A 6,645-nucleotide genomic window follows, 5' to 3' on the forward strand; every position below is an offset into this window, starting at 1 on the left:
TGTCCGCCAGGCAGCCTGAGATCCGTGCAGCTATCTTTGGATCATCTGGTTGAAATGAAAGATGGAGCTGTGTGTCATCAGCATAGCAATGGTACGAGAAGCCATGTGCCTGTATGATGGGACCCAGTGATGTCGTGTATATGGAGAAGAGGAGGGGTCCAGGCTACCTTAACCCACCTTTACTGACCCACGGTCACGTTCAGCAGAAACTGCAGAAGCCCAACCCCATCCGGGAAATGATGCCTGCCCAGATACATAAGCCAATGGCTTTTATAGACTGTACCAATCAATGATGCAAAAAATGCCCGCCCTAACCATTCAATTCGGGAAATCAGGCCCATCTTACCTATTATGCCACATTTGCACACAAATGTATTGTCATATGTTGTGCAATGCAAACCTGCAAGATCGAGCCATTTTTGCAATGTGGTCTTTGAAAGTCAGCTGGTCAACAAACATTATGCCAAGGTTTCTGACCGAACTTGATGGGGTAAAATCATGCTGCATGTCTTTGCCAGGTTGAGCTGTAGGTGATGTTCTTTCATTCATGCCGAGATGTCCGCCAGGCAGCCTGAGATCCGTGCAGCTATCTTTGGATCATCTGGTTGAAATGAAAGATAGAGCTGTGTGTCATCAGCATAGCAATGGTATAAGAAACCATGTGCCTGTATGATGGTCCCAGTGATGTAGTGTATACATGGAGAAGAGGAGGGGTCCAAGAACTGATCCCTGAGGAACCCGTGACCAGTTGATGTGCTTTGAATACCTCCCCTCCCCAGGCAACCCTGAAAGACCTACCAAAGGTGTGTAGGCACCTATTGTAATCGCTGGCATTATTAAGGGCCAAGCACCGGAGGTCCGGAGGCACCTCTTGTAATCGTTGACGTCCTTCTTTTTATTATTATTCTTCTTCCACTCAGGGAGTCTATGGCTGCCCATAGAACCACTTGTGGGAAAGTTATGAAATTTGGCACACAAATAGAGAAGAGTCTCAACATTAACCATAGCAACTTTAAAGTCTCTAACTCAAACCTTCTAGCACCCCCAACAGTTTAAAGTTGCACACGTTTATGCTAATAACTTTTGAACTGTAAATTTTCCTCTGATTCCTTGGCTGATGCAGAGTCAAATGGCGTCTTTCATTTTCTTTTGGTTTTGTTTTGTGTTGTAAATACTTACCTGTGTTCAGTGTTTGTCAGTGTCTGTGTAGTCGGTCTTTCACGTTGCTTTCCTTCCATCGGCAGGCCAACCCGAATGCCAGCCAGAGGCCCGGCTATATAGAGTTGTGGTGCGCTGACACGAAGCAACCAGAAGGAGGTGATTCCATTGTGTGTCTTAAAGGGGAATTATGAATGTTGTGATGTTACTGTAATGTGTTTATTTCCATTAATTTTGTATATACTAATTTATTTTATAGTGTAAAGATATATACATATGGAGTGGATGTTGTTTATCTGTATATTTATGTGTTCTTGTAAATACCTTTATACTCACCTCACTAATTAGGTGCTCTGGTTTAATCCAAGGGGGCGGGGTTTGGACTATAAAAGAGAGCCTCAAACCAGCGTACCTTTGTCAGTTTACCTGGTGAGCGAACGTGCAACTGTGGTGCCGTGAGCAATTCTTACAACTACTGATAGTTTGCATGTAAATATTTTTCGCAGGCTCATATCATCTTCAGATCATGCTGGCAAAAAGTTCTGGAATTTATGGAAGTTCTGGAGTTACTTAGTCAAGCCGTTCTCAAATAACGTGCAAATGGATTTGACAAAGAGCATGCCGGTGATGCAATATGTCAGTAAAGTCAAAATTATGACGTAAAAAGATGAAATTATGAGTTTAAAAGTTAAAATTGAGATAAAAAGGTCATACTTAAGAAAGGTTAAAATGAAAATTTAAACTGATGACACATTATACAGTGGTGATCAAAATTAGAGAACAACCTACAGTTTCCTACATTTCAGGGTCACCACTTAGTCCATGTAACAAAACAATAAACTTTCTAATCTGAAGAGAAGATAGATTAGGTGGATTAAGTGGAGTCTGGTATTACTGCAAATCTGCGTCCAGGACAGGTCAAACTAGAGCACGTGGCACATCATGTGGGTCCTTCTGATTTCTGTCTATCACTGATTTAGCAAGTTATATGGGAAACAACTAAGTAAACTACACTTTTTATCAAAAGCAAGCAGCAGATTTAAAGGTATTAGTCAAACTACATCCTCTGACTAAAACCAGACTGGCGAGTTTGTGATCGTGAGAGCCACACAGGCCATGCAAGATTCAAATGAGACATCGGGTCCTGGATGAACGAATAATTGAAAGAATGGGATATCCAGAATAATCAAATATCTAAATTAATACATAATCGATATTTGTGATCAGCTTTAGAAATACAACCTAAAATTAATGATCACTTGAAATTGGAGTCAGATTCAACACTGAATTAGACTAAAATTGCAACTAAATCCTGATAAATTAAGTGAACTTTGCAGAAGCGCAAGTAAAAGACTTAAACACATTAGACGTTCATCCACGCCATTGGATTCCTTAGTTGGGCCAATTGGGAGAACCTTGCATGTGGACAGGTGACGAGGGCTTCACACATTCCATTCCCTTACAGTCTCTGCATTCAGACAAATACATTATGAGTATAATAGGAAAATAACTTGTTCACATGAAAGGCCACAATCCCATTGATTATTCACATTTAGTCATTTAGCAGACACTTTTATCCAAAGCGACTTACAAATGAGGACAACGGTAGCAATCAAAATCAACAACAGAGCAATGATATACAAGTGCTATAACAAGACTCAGTTATCTTAACGCAGTACACGTAGCAAGGTTTTTTTTATTATATAATAAATAAAAAGAAAACAGAGAGAATAGAAAACGAATAGAGCAAGCTAGTGTTAGAGGCCGTTTTTTGCTTTTGTTAACTGTATAATAAATAAAAAGAAAACAGATAGAACACAAAAAGATTAGAAAAGCTAGTAGTTATTTTTTTTTTTTAAGAATAGAATTACAATAGAGAGTGCTAGATTTTGGAGGGTTAAATAAAGATGGAAGAGATGTGTTTTTAACCGATTCTTGAAGATGGCTAAGGACTCAGCTGCTCGGATTGAGTTGGGCAGGTCATTCCACCAGGAGGGAACATTTAATTTAAAAGTCCATGGAAGTGATTTTGTGCCTCTTTGGGATGGCACAATAAAGCAACGTTCACTTGCAGAATAATTAATTTATATTCGGATTAATACAAATTTTCCATACCTGCAGCACTAAATGTGTATTTCAGTAGGATGACGCCAGAAAAGACGCACAAGTAGTGCTGAACCAGAAAGCAAAACAGAAATGAGCCTGTAAAATGTTAAACTGTATAAATTGTGTTGTGATGGTTGTTTAAATATGTGAAATATTGTGAACTGCTCACCTCACCTCAGAAGACTCAACGCTGACTAAATGAGGGAAGGGACTGTGAGTCGACGATATTCAATGTCAGTCATGTGTGTGGTGAAATGTATTAGTTAACAATAAGATGTTGATAAAATGAGTAATGAGTTTAATCAATTATTACTGGAAGCAAATACAAAAATTAAGTAAAAGTGAAAACAAATGAGAGAGATCTCTTTCTTTACTTACGTATTAGAGAGCCAGAGCATCTCGAGAGAAGAAGAGAAGCAGTGTCCAGTTTCAAACTACATGAAAGTATATCTTGCATTTGCATGGAAGACTTGAAGTGGAAGAAAAGCTAGATGTTCTTATGGATACCAGTTAAAAATTTAAATTAGATTCATATCTCTTTTAAAACTGTTATGGCCTCTTCTTCAGCTCCCTGAACTACGGCAGCACAAGAACAGAGTTCATAAAAAAAAAAATACTATCCTTCATAAAGAAGAACTGAGTGATACAAACTCATTAAGAAAAATAACAAACTATTCAAGATTCATTTTCACAACTTTGGATGATGTTTCTTTGTCAAGTCACTCACTGCAGCTGATTAGGACAGATTTCTATGGAAGAAATGTCTGTATCGTGTCACGTTTGGTGTCACCCTGCTGGATCTGAAGATGATCTAGTTTAGGGATATGCCGGTATCAATTTTTCATGTTGCGATTAATTGCTAATGCTTTTATCACGGTATGCGGTATTATCACGATATTGAAATTTAGTTTAAAAAAAAGTGCTGTCATAATACAATATAACAGGTTTAATAACTTTTTTCTTATTCACGGTATTTAGAAGTGCCCACGATAACAATGTCGTGCATATCCATTACCATGATATATCGCATTACCGAATACCGGCACAAGTCTAATCTAGTTACAGTGATCAAGAGCGAAGACTACATAATGAAACTCTGATGTGGTTTCTCTCCGGTGTTAATCCTTTCATGTGTTTCCAGGATTTCTGCCAATTTCTGTGAATTTCTGGTGCTCTTTCTGTTCATCATCTGTAGTAAAGGACGTTATTTCAGAGTGAAAGCCTGAGCCGCCGCTTCTAACTCTCATGTGAATCTTCAGGCTTGATTTACATGTGAATCTTTTTTAGCACTGAGGGCTGGTGACAGCTTTTTTGGCTTGTTTTTCCTTTCTTGTTCACGTCCATCAGGTCTAAAAGAAACAAGTGAGATTTCAAATGAGAGATAAACATGAAAATTTGAAAATGAAGTGATGAACTCATCACTGACGAGTTCAATAGTCATTTTAATCCCATCAAATCTGGTCAACCGCTGTGCACGATTATGATCTATTTTAATGTAATGAAGATTATGTGTGTTATACTAAATCAGTAGTTTGGTCATGAAACTCTAGATGGCGCACACTTGACGTAATCTGTAAGCAATTCATTTCTAATAGACATGATGTGAGATGAACAATAAATATTTCAGACTCTACACTAAGTACTAAGACTAATTACATGAAAAAAGTGACATTGATCATGTAACTCAAGATTTCCAAATCACACAGGATAACATGGATAATCAAGTTACGTCTTTACAACAAGTGTTGGTCGCATTCATCAACCCTGTTACCAAAGTAACTAAGAAAAATTCTCTATAACTATGAATAACAGCTATAATTTATGAGAAATAAAACTTTAGCAGTAACTAATCAGATTTTGCTTAAGTCATTACTTGATAAATGTTGGTGTTTACTGTTGATTTACAAAAAGTAAACTATACTGAGAAATGTATAAAAATACAAATGTGGTTAAAATGGTTGCAAAAATTGTGAACCAACTATTTAACTAAATCTGATTTACCCAAATTCTTCAGTATCATGAATGAATGAGAAATCAAGAATAAACACCAACCTGTTAGTTCTTCAGTATCTTCATTGTTTCATTCTGCAATGTTCTGAATCTCTCATCTTCTCTCTGTCTTCTTTACTAAACTCAGTCTTTGCAGATTTCAGCTCTTCCTGATGCTTCGATGCTCGTCTTCACTTGTACATATTTAACTGAAAAATTTGTGTTTACTATTGTCATTTTGCATTATTGACACTATTTTCCTAATTAATGCTGTTCAGTTGCTTTGACACAATCTGTATTGTTAAAAGCGCTATATAAATAAAGGTGACTTGACTTGACTTGACTTAAATTATTACAGCATTTATTGGTGAATTACTGTGGGAGGAGCTTCACTGATTATGTAATTATTGTGGGAGGAGCTTCACTGAAGGTGAATTGCAGCATGTGAGGAGCTGAAAAAAAAAACATAACACTTACCAAGATTGTTTTCACAACAATATAAATATTTTTTTAAACATAAATAATGGTAAGAAAAACAGTTGAAAAACTAAACAGAAAAAAAATCTAAAGATTTGTAATAAAAAAAAAAAACTCAGTCTGTTGACACCAATGAAATGAGCTTTAAGTGGCAATTTACAGGAGACCTGAAGACATCAGCATAATAAATGAGGTGAAAATAGGAACTACTGACATGAAAAAAAGAGTCGTTTCAGCAGCTCTGTTAATATTGATGAGCCTCTACCTCAAACTATTCAGGATCATCAGCACATCATCTCACTTTATTCTGAGTGTTTGCTGTTAGGAACAGATATGAGTCAGGATATATGATAAAAGCCTATGAAACTGCTCTACTGAAATATATGACATTGGCAAAACATCAATAAAGTATTGATAAATTACTGACAATAATAAACAAACACTAATGACACTCAAGCAAATAGCTATCCTACAACACCATAGCCTAACATGTCCATATTAATCTTAAGTTTGATTTTCTAACAACATTAATTGCAAAAAAAAAAAAAAAAAAAAAGTTATTACATCATTAACATTTTACAGTTTTTATGTACATAAGTTAAACTGACAATGATCATAACATTTTTAAAGCAATATCTAACGATTCCTGTGTCAAACTTCCTATATTCACATTTATGAATAGATTTTAAATTTCCCACCTTCCTTACTCATTACAGGGACAAAATGTGTTTAGAAGTACATTTGCACTATATTTCAATTTTAACAAGTAAAAATAATCTAAATGTCAATGGAGAAATAAAGGTAAAAATGAAAATGGTAGCAGCAATACCTGAGATCGATTCCCACCAATTCCCCTCACATATCTTATTGATTTATTGGAAATTTAGTTTTTTTTTTTTTTTTTTTTTCTGGGCA

This window comes from Sinocyclocheilus anshuiensis, unplaced genomic scaffold, assembly GCF_001515605.1.
Source record: "Sinocyclocheilus anshuiensis isolate Anshui unplaced genomic scaffold, SAMN03320099.WGS_v1.1 scaffold1073, whole genome shotgun sequence".
NCBI lineage: Eukaryota > Metazoa > Chordata > Actinopteri > Cypriniformes > Cyprinidae > Sinocyclocheilus > Sinocyclocheilus anshuiensis.